The following is a 14,543-nucleotide window of genomic DNA, read 5'->3' on the forward strand; positions in this document are numbered from 1 at the left end:
AGAGTAAAACCTCATGTAAACTATGGATTCGGGGTGGTGGTGACGTGTCAGTGTAGGTTCACCGACTAACCATGTGCCCCTCGGGTGCCTGATGTTGACAGAGGGGGACGCTGGGGGTGGGGGGAGGCAGGCGGCATAGGGAGGTCCCTGGACGCTCCACTCAATTTTGCTGTCAACCTAAAATTGCTCTAAGAAATGAAGTCTGAGAATGAGCGCCCAGCCCTGCACAGCGATGCCTGACAGCAGCGCAGCTCACTTCCCAGGAAGCCAGAGGCAGGGTCTCTGGAACTTCGGCAGGACTGTCTGGTGTCATCGTGGGTACTAAAATATTGTTCTCTCTGGGGCTGCAAGAACTGCTTAAATCCAGCAATAAGCAAGCTACTGCAGTCTTCCTGGGAATTTGTATTTTCTGCTGCGGAGTACCACCAGCAGATGGCGGTCAAAGACTTCCCTGAGCTTGTCCTGGTTCACATGTTGATAGATTTAAGAATGACACCATGATACATGTAAGGGAGGCGGACCACTGCCTTCCAATCGGTTCTTCACAGAGCCACAATTCCTTACCCTCTAAACGGTTAAGTCTTCTTCCACCGGTGATGGAAATATATGTCTAACCTCAAAAAAGCCACCAGGGACAAATGCTTAGACTCCAGATAATCAGATGAGAACTTTGGTTACTCCATGTAAAAACGAATTAGAAGAGTTTGTTGTTTTATTGTATTTCTTGCAGATTTTCTGCTTACATCATGAGCGAGTGTAAGTGTTCTTTGGTCTGTAAAAATGGGCATTTGTGTAAATGATTTTCCAGTGATAGAGTACCTACAGCTGTACTGGAAAACAGAGCTGCAAAATCACCAGAGGGAAGGAATTGGCTCAGAACAATCCAGTGGTGAGCGTGAGGGCATTCTCCCCAAACACAGGGTTTCACAACTGGTTTTGCAGAAATAGGAATTTCTTCTCTCCTTTACGCTGTTTGCTCCTGGAGATGTGCTAGTGAGTAGATTCTCAATTAAACATTCTCAATAACGTGACTATTAAACATGTAGGGCTTTGCACTTGTTGGTAAATTCTGGTATTTATGCTTTGCATTTGCTAAGATCACTAGGAGGGGTCTAGAGAGACGGCTGCTGGGCGGCAGAGCCTGCAGAACATGTGTATTGCCAATCTGCCTGTTAAGGTGAGACAAAGGAAATTTCAGTTCAGAGTTCAAGCATGTTTGCTGACATTACACAACCCCTTTGAATATGGCTGGTGACTCATTGTAGGAAATGATTAACCTGTTCTATTTATTGACAGTGTCTTTATGAAAAAGACCCCATAAAGCACTTAAAATTGGACCTGGAGAATCTGGGGGATGCTCTGTGTTTAAGAGAAGCGATGGATAGTAAATAATCCTTTTTGGACTCTACTGTGCATTAGGCAATATTAGCTCAAGATAAATAATTTAGTCCCATATTTACAGATGAGGCTACAAAGGTTCAGAGAGATTCCTAATTTGCCCAAGTTACAGACCTAGCAGGTAGCAGGACCAGGATTTGAACCCAGACCTATTTGGGTAACTGTAAGGACTTCCCAACACTGTAGCTGCAGATCTTATTCTAACAGGTGATGATAAACATGTGAAACCTCCTAGCGAATTCAGAAACGTAACCAAATAGCCTAGATAAGACGCCAAAGGGTCCGAGTCTCAGGGCATCCGCTACAGATTCTAATCCGGAAGACTGGGGATGAGGCCCTGGCAGAGTTCTCAACAGGCCCCACTCAGCGGTTCCGCTGCAGACAATCTCCTGACCTCAGACACTTTAAGAAAACCCAGGCCCGACCCAGTGGACCTTAACTAACCCTTCATGAGCAAAGAACCCTATGAGAACCTGATGATCATCTGGACCAATTTTTCAGAAAAATGCACAATTCACACCCAGATGTTGCATACACCTTTAGGGGGTGCATGTCCCCTCTGAAGCCGCGGCTGCTTGGTGTCTGTGCTCCAGTTAAATGTGGCCTAATAGGAAGCCCCGTCCACCCTCCCACCAAGAGGTGTCTCTCTTCAGCCCCAAACAGCCCTCCTGTCTTTTCCTTTCTCCTCAGTCACAAAGGGAAGCGTCTCCCAGGAAAATGAGTTTACTGTTTGGAAAGAAGCTTCTCCTTGTAAGTGAAGCAGACTCCGGCACGGTGCTTCAAACACTTAGGGTGAAATGGAATGATAGTGTCACTTACACTGCCACAGTGAGATCAAGGCGCTGTGATTAGAACCGGCGGTAGGCACCACAGATTAAAATGGGCACGAGCCATACTGTTTTCCCAAAAGTCCCTTCTCTAACTTCCTTTCAATCTCTTCCTTTTCTCTCAGGTCTCCATGTGAAGCTAGCCTTCACATCCTCAAATAACCAAGATTTAGTAGGACATCCTTTGAACATGTAAGTAAATAATTTTGACACGGTACACAGAAATGTACCTTTCATAGGCTCTGGATTCTGTAAAATGGGAAAGGCCTGGAACCTAGATAAACCTGTGGCTAGAAGTAAGTGAAGAGTGCCTGGGGACACTGTGATTTGTACATAAATGTCATGTGTTTATGTAATTGTCCTGGGAGAGAGTCCAGGGCTTTCACCAAAATCTTAAAGGAACCTTTGACTAAAATTTAAAAAGTAATCATTTATAAGAAGAGTCGGATCTCAAGAGGGCTCGACGAGCAAGCAGGGTGAGCAAAGCCAGCGGGTGCGGGCTGGCTGGGCATCTTCTTCAGACATAAAGCGGTGGAAGCGTCGTGTATGTTGTATGTATGGTGTGTGGCCACACATTCTGGTGATAGTGGTTTTGGTTTGGGGCAGGAGGTGCCCTCGTCCAGAAGCACGTCTGCCCCAGCGCGGGGACAGAGGCATGCCTTTTGGACCAGGGAGACCTGTTTCAGGGACAAGGCAGCTTAGATGCACCTGACTCCTAACGTCCTTGAAGGTCAGAAATAATCACTGCTAAATCCTCAGGCTGTTGGGAGGCAGACATGACCTGCCGGCTCCAGGCACAGGGTCTGCCACAAGTGGGCACTCAGAATATTTGTCTGGTCCTTCCTCGTCACCACCACACTGACATCCCCCACGGTGGGGGTGCCGAGCGCAGCTGACGTACCACTCAGCTGGGGCGGCATCTGCCAGACGGCCTGGAGTCTGTGTGGGAAACTGGGAGGAAAAGCTGCCTTTAGGAACTCCCAGTCCCCGGTCCACCCTCCATCTCCATTGCAGAGGTAAGCAGGGACCTGGGGCACAGACCGCGCCCGAGGACCACAGGGACTTCCAGGGATGAACACACAACGCCCTGTCCTTGGGTGGGCCGCCCCTGGCAGGGCAGACAGAGCCACAGACAGGTCAGCAGACGCCACAGGACATGGGACACAAACAACACAGGTATAGGCACAGATACTCTACACACCTGAACACAGGCCAGGAGAGCCACACGGGGTTGACTTGGGAAACAGTCATAGAGGAAATGATTGTGCAGCAGTATTTGTAAAGTGGGGGGTGGGATATGATTCGGGAGAAAGAACGAGTGCAGGAGAAAGCTAAGGGAGTCGGGACAGAGCCCTGGCCCGGGGTCGGCTGCAGGGGGAGGTCGCCGGGGGGCACCCTGCAGGGGAGCCGCCCCTGAGGCCCCTCAAAGAGGTGGCGGCAGCCAGGTGTGGGGGAAGGGAGCCAGCTAATCGGCAGAGACCCTTGAAGCCCATGATTAGGAGTTTTAATTTAATTCAAGAGGCAGTTGGACCTATTGTAGGCTTCTAGGAAGGGGCGAGATGATCAAAATGATGCTGAGGACAGTGATTCTTGCTGCTCTGAGGCGGGGGCATTAGATGAAGGAGCCCCAGGCAGGGGGTGTGACCTGTTCCAGAGCCTAGGGTCATGGGCCAGCCCAGGACGGGCTCCTGGGGTGAGACGGAAGGAGCACGACTGGAATGCTCCAGAGGATGAATATTCATTCATTCTCCTTGGGACCAGGCAGGGGCTTAGGTGCTGAGACACCTGGGGGAATGAATAGGCACGGAGGCTGGGAGGGGAAGAGACCGCCACGCAGCTCCGACATGGTGACATACGTGCGGTGACCACTGACTCACAGGACACGAAGAGGACGCAGCAGGGGCCGCCCCTGGGTGTGGGAGGCATGCAGGGTGTCAGGGACGCCTTCCCCGAGGATGTGGTGTTTAAGGGAATCAATGAAGAATCAGACATTAACTGAGTGAAAATTCACTGGGGAAGCATTCCAGGCAGAAAGCCTCAAGAAGAAACGGTGGGAGCAGAGCCGTGAGGGAAGGGAAGGACGGTCTCAGGGGAACAAGCAGGCTGGGGCAGGACCGAGGAGCGTCTGCAGGGCGGGGTGTGCACTTCACCCTAGGAGCCGTGAAGGGACCAAGGGGGGGCCGGGCTCATTTCCATTTCAGAAACGTTCCTCCAGCTGTGTTGTGAGAGAGGAGGATCAGGTGTGGTGCTCAGGCTGGGAGACTTGCCGTAACCCAGGGGAGAGGAGCTTGGGACATCAGATGGGGACACGTAGATATTAAGGATGCAGAAATCATGGAAGAAAAAGCGATTGAAAGGAGGGAAGGGTCAGCAGGGACTCCCAGAGAGGGGAGAGGCTTCCTCGAGAGCCGGCCTGCAGACGCACCGACCCCGTGAGTCGAATCTCTGGTTCTCTTTAAGACGCACTTCTTTCATCTGTTCCCTCACCATGCTCCTGTTTTCCTTTACATCCTTTAATGTACTTACACAATTTAATTCACAATTTATTTTTAAGTTCTTTGTCTGCTGGTTCCATTACCTCTGTCACTTTTAGATCTGTCTTGGTTGGTTACATTTTCTCTGGGGTGTGGGTCATATTTTCCTGCTTCTTTGTATACCTGGTAATTTTTATTAGATGCCAGACACTGTGAGTTTTACATCATTGGACACTGGATTTGTTGTATTCTTAAAGAGTTTTGGACTTTTTTCTGACATGCAGCGAAGTTATTTGACATTTTCAATGCTTGCTCTTAAGCCTTTTCTGAGCAGGTCTCAAGGAGAATAGGATTTCTGCTTTCTGCCACGATGGAGTAACAGGACTGGATTCACCTCCCACCTAAGCAACAACCACCAGATTAAACATGTGAAACAACTGCTATCAGGCAAAGAAAGACTGCGATGCCCAAAGGATGGGAGACACGTGAGGTGAGTCCTATGCCCCCTCCAGCTTCCTACCGGACACGCTGTCCAGGCCATAGCAGCAGCGAGTGGGACTCGGGGGGTCCTGTCGGACTCCCTGAACTGAGGAGATAGAGCTGAGAGTCTGGGGAGACCAACACAGCTACAGTTCGGAGGGTGGAGTGCCAGAGAACGGAGAGATGCACAGAGAGAGAACCCCACAGTATGTATCAGTACAAGCTGGTGACACAGTGAGCCGAGGCTGGGGAGAAAGCTTTCTAAGAGGGTCAGAAAGAATAGTGACCGGCACTTGCACAGGGCTAGGAATGGTGTCTATTCCCACCAACCAGACTAGAAAACCTCATACTGCATGGAGCATCGATAGGGTCCTTAATAATGGAGGGTGATTCTTAGCCCTGGACAACACCGTGCTCTGCTATAATCCAGAAGGCCCAAAATATCAAATGATTCCCAAGTTAACAACTGCATTTCCAAACAACGCTGAAGAATATTTATAAAAATTCAAAAATATCCATCACCCACTAAGGTAAAATTCCCAAGTCTGCCCCCAGACACAGATTATCAGGTATAACTGCAAAGTGCACTTCAAAGAAGTTTATTTTAAGAAATAATTTGCATGATAGAAAAAATTGAGTGGATCTAAAACAAGCAAATAGCCAGTCCTGGACTTCCTTTCTTTCAGCTCAACAATACCCTTTTGGAAGATTTTAGGACTTTTAGAGAATAAGCAGGAAAAGAAAAAGATTCTGGGTTACTAAGGTGACTGGAAACAAAATTTTCCCACTAACTATTATGATCATTAAGCAGCCAGCATGGGTTTACATGATCAATAATCCCAGAGGCCTTTATGTCTTTTGTTTTCCTTTTGCCTTTAAACACGTTTGTCAATAAGCCTATCACGGGAACACAGCGCCGGTGGCGAGAGGCATGAATCACTGGATGTGATCGCCGCCCGACACATTGCATCCAGGCACAGATACACGGCATTTTAGAATCTCTCTTTTCCAGCCTATAGTGTGTTTGCTGTGTTATTTAAGAATATCCCGTTCTGAAGAAAGAAAACCACATAAAGCTCGTAAGAAAGGTTCAGTATGAATACAAAGTAAATGAGTAGCTCATGCAAGAGAAACTCTCCATCTGTTAAATATAGATGAGTGAGCAGAGAGCCCACGAAACATAGAATTCCTAAGATGTGCTCAGCATTAGGTGATAAGTAAATTGGCAACCTGTGAAATATGCCATAGGTTCAAAGGGACAGAGCAACAGGGGCGTTCCTTATGGCAGAAGGGAGGGGAAGACCTGTCATAAAGTACGGATCATGCCACCTTGAGGCCGATAGTCGCGTCACCTGTAGGCTGTCCGTCTTTCAGCATCTCGGCATCATCCTTCACGGCCGCACGTACACTCTGGCCCAGAAACACAGATAATCCCACAGCTGTTCAGCAGATGAACTGGCCAGGGGTTCCTGCCCCGTGTCTTCCCAAGGAGGCAGGTGGTTCCGGTCACCTTCTTTCTGCTGCCCTCACCCCCCCGTGTCCAACCTCAATCTGGTCCTCCTGCCTACAACACAGGCAGAGAGAGAGGTACCTGCCTTTATCTGCCTTCCACACCACTTGCTCTCTGTCCTAAAAGTGGTGATCCACCCCGTCTGTGTCCCCCTGCCTCCCATTCTGTGTTTTGAATAGATCCAATAAATCATGTGATTTGAGCTATTAAATTGGTCCATGACCCTTTCTATCCCATGACCTGAAAATCTCCCCCAGGAGTGAACATAGAGACTGACATTCCTTACAACACAGCCCAATTTGGGGGATAGTTAAGGCAGTTTTAGGTCCACTGGATCATTTTTAACGTATTTAAGGTACAAATAAAACTTCTTCCTGCATTTCTAGATCAAGTCAGTGTTTATCCAAGCAAGTCCCTTCATCACACGCCCTGCCAGGTAACATGAGTGCTTATGCTGTTACAGAGCAGGAAAACCACGGGTTTTTTAAGTGGAGGGGCAGGAGAGGAGGAAGGGGGGTTTGGAGGGTGAGTCACACCCCTCGGGATTCCCTCCCATTCGTTTGTTGATTCAATGAACACCTGCAGGCGCTGCACCATGTTCCACCCACTGCAGTGGGGTGAGAGTGATAGCTGGGCATGGGGCCCGCTCAGGGAACATGCCCTCTCCAGGAGGCCCCTGCATGTGGCCTGAACAAATCGGTGAGTGATGAGCAGGAGAGTGACAAGAAAGGGCCACAGGAAAGAGGCGGGTATGGTGTACTGCGCAGGGGTGTTTGCGTGCAAAGGAAAGCAGACCTTAGGGAGGATGTGTCACTTGAGAAATCTTGGAGGAGCAAAAGGGCTTTGCCTGTGGACAGATGACCACACTTCGGTGGGACTATTACGAGTGAAGACTGAGGCATGTGCAAGAACAGGAGTGTGGACTGTGGAGAGCAGGTGTGCACGGGGCAGAGAACACAGAGGGGAAGGCAGGTGACGACATGGGGATGGGCCACACAGAGCCCTGGGGTAAAAGCCCAGAGGCCTCGCCCTGAGCCATTCCTCCAGTCGCACAAAATGAGTAATAGTGTTGAAAGCGTGCAGGGAGGTCACCTTGACTCTCTTCTCTCCCACTCCTGACACCCTTTCCAACGGCACGTCCCCCTGTCGGCTCTGCCCGCGAGAAACATCAAGCCCTGCGCCTCTCACGCCTCGGCCCGGGGACTGTCCCCTCTCGGTCTGGCCACAAGGGCCTCGGAACAGGCCTCCCTGCTTCTGTCCCGCCCCAGCCCTCCCCAGCCTTCTGCTCAACCCAGCAGCCGGACGATCTCTGAAGACTGAAGTCAGAGCCAAACTCCGCTCTGCTGAAAACCCTCCCAAGCTCCCATCTCAGGGTGAAACCCGAGTCCCGGGCACCCACACAGTCCGGTGTGCGCCCCGCCTCATCCCTCTGGCCCTCGCTCTGCTCCTGCCACCCTGGCATGCTCCTGCCCACCACGGCACCCGCTCGCCCGAGCTGCCCCTGCGTGGGGAGCCGCCCCCACCCCACCCCCGTGGCTCCCTCCCTATCCCCCCTCTCGTTTTCCCACAGCCCTCAACAAGCACCTGGCATACTAGCTCTGTGAATATCTGGGGAGTGAATGAGTGAATGCATGCATGCGTGAGCTGTGGGCACATTTTAAACACAGGATTCCGATGGTCACACTTACGTCTTAGAAGGATCCCTCTCAAGATGCTGAAACAGGGAGATGGGAAGAGGTATCAGAGCGCCTGTGGCAGAGGACTGGATGCTAGAGATAGTTGTAAGAAGAACAGGGATGGAGGCTGTTTACAGGCTAACAGAGACTGGCACTAGCGGTAAGGAGAAACTTCAGTTTGACGTGGCCAATATTTAGTGAGCATTTGCAAGGGATCACGGGAGGGACGAGGAGCGCCCAGCCAGGAAAGAGAGGCCCAGGAGTTGTGGTCGGGTGAGTCCAGGCCACGAGCGCAGTCGGGTGCAAGCGCTGGGAGAGAGGAAGAGGCAGGGGTCGGTTCCCGTCAGTGCGGAAGTCCAAGATGTCAGAGCGGGAGAGAGTGTTGGAGCCGGGTCTTGGGACACGGGTAGAATTTCAGAGGCAAAGACTGGAAAGGGCAGTGCCATGACAGGTTCTGAATTTTACCACCTCTCTCATCACTTACACAACTTCTGATAGAGTTGCTAGTGCCTTGAGAAGTAGTTCTTTCTATTCCCTACAAAATAAAAATTTGAAAAAAGAGGGTGAGGGACACAGAAAAGCAGGAAAGAAGAGTCAGGATAAGTCACTCCCTGGATAATTTGGTCCAAAACGAATGAACCACGGCAGTGAGATTTTAAGGAAACACAGGCCGAATAACTGCCTTGTTCAGATGCGTCACAAAGGGAACAACAAAAAAACCACCCGAGCCGGTACCTCCGCTGACCCGTGGACTCCGGCCCGGGAGGACCCTTTCCGGCCCGGGTGATGCTGTTACACAGGCACGTTGAGATCCCTGGCGAGCAGGATTCCTACACACAGGCTGACAGGCACGCAGCCTTACAGCACCTGCCTACATTTTTAATGAAACTGTCAGATTAAGCAGTGCCTGGCTGCAGCGTATCATTAATACAAATTCTTAACTGTCAATTCGTTAACTGGCTAGTAACCACAACCTGGTTGATAAGACTGTTGCTAATGAATATATGCTTTGTTCTCAGGCAAAACATCTGCTTTGGATATGTAGTTAGAAGAAGGCCCCCCCCACCTCCCCACAGGGGGAAGGGGTGCAGCTGAATGAAGGAGCTTATTATACCTGCGAGGGGTCAAAGTCTGGGGACCTGGAGCTTATGGTATTACGACAGATTACAAAATCGCTCCACTATGTTGGTCAGTCTGTTTCCAAGCACCTAGCAGGGAGCTACTGGGCACTGGATGCTTTGAAACAAGATCCATTGGTTTTCTCCCTAAGGTCTAATGACAGGTCAGCTGTTGTTGACACCAGCCCACAACTCGCAGGTCAGAGCCTTCCTGACCTCTGCCTCGCGATGCCACGCTCTCCTCCGAGAGGCGCCCTGTGCCTCAGGCCATAATCCACCCCCAGAAAAGAGCTGCCGTGGGTTTGGAGCTCACAGTAGCCCCGTGGCCCGTGCCCCTGAGCGGGAAGAGGAAGCAGGCCACCCCCCGCCCCCCGGGCACCCTCTGGTTCTGGCTCTCTCCCTCTCCTGTCCTTCCCCCTCTCCCTCTTGTTCCCCATCCTCATCCTCCTCTTCTCCGGTGGGGGTACACCTTCCTAGAAAACACACTTGGAGAGGAGAGGAACCAGGTAGACACCTGACTCCTCCAAACGCCTTCGTTTTGCAGTCGGTCGACACAAGGACCTATAAACCCGTTTCAAACTCAAGAGGTCCGAAGAAACTTGGAAAGGGGAGGGCGGTCGGCGATGAGCCTGGGAGAGGCAGGCGGGGTCACTTTGCAAGAACCACGGCGGCCAAACAAAGGAAGGGCTTTGGCCACTGGCTCGGAGGGCTCTCCCCGAGGGCTGGGGGTGCTTCCCGCGGGTGCGCGCGGGCTCCCCTCCGGGGCACCAGGCGGGCTTTCTGGATCTCCGCGAACCCCGTCATGCCATGGCCAGTCACGCTCAGGTCAGCCTCTGCCCGCCGGGCACGGGTCCTGGGTCCTCAAGCTGCCCTTACACGCTGCACTGGGAACATTTTTATCAAGTGGAATCTAACTGATGTTTCATGTTCCTCTCAACTTTACCTGTTATGGTGCATCTGAAGAAAGAGACACCTGAATGGTACCTCCAACATCTGAGAATGTAAAGGAAAGTAGTCGGCCAAATCCATGGAAAGAATGTGAAGGAATGAGGCAGGCATGTGGGAGAGTTCTAAGCCGCTTGAATTCATCCAGGGCCGGGGGTCTCCACTGCCCAGCGAGTGTGATTGGAAGGACACCAGAGAGCTGTGCACTTAGGAAATGCTGAGCAGCTGACAGGTAACTGGAGACACAGATCAGAAACCCAATGATAATTTATACTCCAAGTATTTTTATTTCCTAATTTATTGGGAGTTTTCATTTATTCTATCACATGGGTTTATTCAGGAAATTAATATTTTGAAAGCACAAATGCACAGGTGATACTGTTATTTTTTCCCAAATAAGAGAAAAAGAAACATGTTTCCTGTGAGCACCGGAGTCTCCCTTCTCCTTACCGTTACCTCGGAGGAGCGAGGCGGCGTCACACAGGAGGAAGAGTTTGGAGCCGTGAGTCAGACCTGCGTCCCACCTGCCGTGGCAACAACTCCAGCTCTCGGAGACTCGGCTTTCCCTGCAGGGGACTTTAAACCAGACACTGGAGAGCCTCTGCGTCTCTTCTCGCTTGGAGAGAGGGATTTTAGGAAGCAAGGACATGTTTCGGAGGAGGGGCAGGGAAATCCCGTGACAGACCAGGCGGACAGGGGGAGCGAATGCAGGAAGAGCAAAGGGGGGGCTGAAGCCCGTGGACCCTGATGCGGCGGAGACGGTCAGGTCAGCCCGCTCCCAGGTAAACTTCAGAGAGGCTGAATGAGCTTTTCTGAGCTTTTTATCTCTTCTCCTCTCCTGTGCATCCACTGGTGGACGGGCCAGTGGGCGCTACGTTGGGGGTAAGCAGGGAGCTGGAGGAACAAGGACGGGGAATGAGAAGATTCAGACCCCACACAGTCAACCGCAGTCACCTAGATGTGAAGGTGGCTCTCCCTCCCCACCTGGACCCTGAAGTCCAGATGCTTAAAAGGGAGTGTTCGCATGGGCTGTGCCCAACAGCCTTGATTCTAAAGGACCCCGTTTGGAACCCTCCTGCACGGTTGGTGGGTCGGTAGAAGCAGTCGGAGTTCCTCAGAAAACTGAAAATAGACATCCCATACAATTCAGCAATCCCGCTTCTGGGAATTTATCTGAAGGAAACAAAATCACTAATTCTAAAAGATAGTTTCCCCCCTATGTTTGTTGTGGCATTATTTACACTAGCCAAGATAAGGAAGCAACCCAAGTGTCCATTAATAAATGAATGGAGATACAGTGGTACAAATACACGACGGACTATTACTCAGCCATAAAAAAGAAATCCTGCCATTTGTGCAACATGGATGGACCTAGAGGGTATTAAGCAAGTGAAATAAGCTGGGCAGAGAAAGACAAATACTCTATGGTTTCACTTATATGTGGAATCTACAAACAAAACAAAACAGAAAAGAAATAGACCCATAAATACTGACGACAGATTGCTGGTTACCGGAGGGGAGGGAAGTGGGGCGATGGGTGAAACAGGTGAGGGGGCAAAGCGGTGCAAACCTCAAGTTATAAATCAGCCATAGGAATGGAAGTTCGGCGTAGGAAATATAACTAATAATAGTGTAGCATCTCGGTATGGTAGTAGGGGGTGACTACACTCACTGGGGTGAGCATTCAGGAATGTGTGTATCGAATCACTGTGCTGTACATCTGAAACCAATATAATACTGTGCATCAGTGATATGCCCAAAAGAAGCACCCCATTTGTCTACTTTATCCAGAATCGTCTCTCAAACCGTTTGTGCTGTGCTCCATCAGGGACTTCAACAACATGACAAAAAAGCCCTGAAGATATTTTAAGAGGTAAAGCTTAGAATATTTCTTGGACCCTAACTAAGTCTTATATTTTGCTGTCTAAACTCATTAGGATTCATTTCAGGCCAAGCTATTCTTTAAAATATATCTGCAAGTATGTTTTAATGTCTAGAGGCCAGACCTAGGGAAAGAACAGTCATGTCAAGTGTACTAAACAGAACTCACAACCTCCTGTCTCCAGCAGTGGCTGAGAAAACAGTGTCCCTGGGATGCACTTAAGGGACCAGGCCGGAGCTCCTGCGGAGGAAGCAGGTGGGTGAGAAGCAATCAGAGCCCAGGCAGCAGGAGGGGGTCGGGGAGTAGGGGGCTGGAAGCACGCGGAGGCAGCTCAGAGGAGGACCCTGCACAAGAGCACAGAGGGCGGCTTGGACAGGGTGGTGGCGGTGGGAAGGGAGGGAAGCAGATAGACTTGAGACGTATGTGGGAGGAAAAACCGCCAAGGGCCAGGGATTGGGTGAGGACATAGGGGAAAGAGCGTGCTCCTTGTTCAAGTGACCCGTTTACACACACGGAAAACCAGGAATGCACCCCTGGACGTGGGATCTGATAAGCTGGTAAGCTGCAGCTCCTCCGAGGCACATGCGCCCTTGAAAGAGGAAAGCCCTCCGGCTCGGGAAGGGGGAGAAAGGGCTGGGGAGGTGGGCTGGCAGGCAGGTGGGCTGTCATGTTCGTTTCTGATTTTCAGGGGGCTCTCTTGTTTGTGTTTTTTAGTTGAGATGTAATTGGCACAGCATTCTACGAGTTTCTCAGGTGTACAACGTGACTCAGTGTTTGTTGATATCACGAGAGGGCCACCGCGGTGAGCCGGGGGGTACCCATCGCCACACACAGTCACGGGAGATTTTTCTTGCGGTAACTTTTAAGATGTACCCTCTCCGTTGTTAAGTAGAGTCAGCACGCCCTCCCTTGCACCCCCAGGACTGGTCGCGACTTTCCAGCCGAGGATCACCTCCTCCGCCTGTGCCCGGGGCTCCCTGGGCATAGTGACCACCTCCTACCAGGAGGGCATGGGAGTGAGAGGAAGCCTGTGCCGCCTTCTCCCTGCCTCCTCCGAACACACGCCCCACCATCAGGAACAGAAAGACTTGTCCTGGCGCTGGGGCCTGAGGTCAGGCGGGTGCTCCCCGGCGGCTCCTGACCACAGCCGGGCCCAAGTTCCCCTCCCAAAGCAGCGCCCCCCTCGACGGTCCCCAGCCCACGGCTCCTGAGCGCGGGACCAGCTGAGGCTTCCCGAAGCAGCCGCCCCTGGAAGGGGCCCCGTCTCACTTTAGGATCAGGAAGAGGGGCGAGGCGCGCTGGAGGGGGTGGAATCCCGTGTTCACGGAGGGGCAGCGAGGACGAGAAGCCGGCTCTGTCCCAGGCCCGGGGGCCGTCCGTCCAGGCCCGCACTGAGGAGCGCCTTAAAAGGGCTCGCCATCGCCTCAAAGGCATTTGAACCCAACCAGGTTCTTCACAGCAAATGCCTGTCTCAGCATACACGAGTATCACCATCCCCTCGGCATGTGAGAAGTCTGAGTCACACCAGCAGCTCTGATTCTACAGAAATCATGATACGCACCCCCAAGTGGACTCAATTACAGTTATAGTACCTAGAAGATCGGTTAATCTAGAGGAAAATAATCATGCTTCCATAGGCAATTTTGCTTTTCCTATGAAATTAAAACAGCCCAAGAAATAATAACCACCCAATTAAAAAGGATACACAGGTTTAAATGTTAAATGAAATATAATTGCCTATGCACAATTGAGTTCCAGTCTCCCTCCCCTTTAACCCCTAGTAATCCCGGGTTTTTCATCTGGGTCCTGCCTGGTTCCTGGCTGGGTCCCTGTCCACCTCACTGTCATTAGAGCAAAAGCTCTGTGAGGTCGGGCCCGCATCCGTCTGGGTCCCTGCTGGGGCCCCCGTGCCTGCATTCTGCCTGCCTCATTTTAGGTGACCGGGAATATGTGCTCAGGGGGTGAATGAGTGGGCGCCATCCAGCACCAGGGCTTCAGGATGCACCCACCGGCATGGACCACTTCTGGAGGGGCCGGAAGGAGCGAGAACTGAAGGGCTGCCTGAATCCAAGCAGGGCAGCCAACAGCAGAGGAGAAGGGGGCACGCTGTGGGTCGGCTTCTCCCCTGACGGGCTTTTAGGAGGCCAAAAGGAAGAGACAAGGGGAACGGTCAGGCAGAGGAGCTCAGGTGTGAACAAGGAAGCAACCAGCTCTCATTCTCGCTGGTGCTGGC

At 51.5% G+C, this 14,543-nt stretch overlaps 1 long non-coding RNA gene across 1 annotated transcript; it reads left to right on the forward strand.

The window, feature by feature from the left end:
- The first annotated feature begins 10,377 nt into the window (after positions 1-10,377).
- On the forward strand, positions 10,378-13,369 carry LOC118921249 (uncharacterized). Its single transcript, XR_008992900.1, has 6 exons — positions 10,378-10,660; positions 10,829-11,210; positions 12,220-12,301; positions 12,495-12,565; positions 13,025-13,112; positions 13,232-13,369. It is a non-coding gene; the product is annotated as an uncharacterized LOC118921249 (long non-coding RNA).
- The last annotated feature ends 1,174 nt before the right edge of the window (positions 13,370-14,543 follow it).

Source organism: Manis pentadactyla, chromosome 12, assembly GCF_030020395.1.
Source record: "Manis pentadactyla isolate mManPen7 chromosome 12, mManPen7.hap1, whole genome shotgun sequence".
Lineage (NCBI taxonomy): Eukaryota > Metazoa > Chordata > Mammalia > Pholidota > Manidae > Manis > Manis pentadactyla.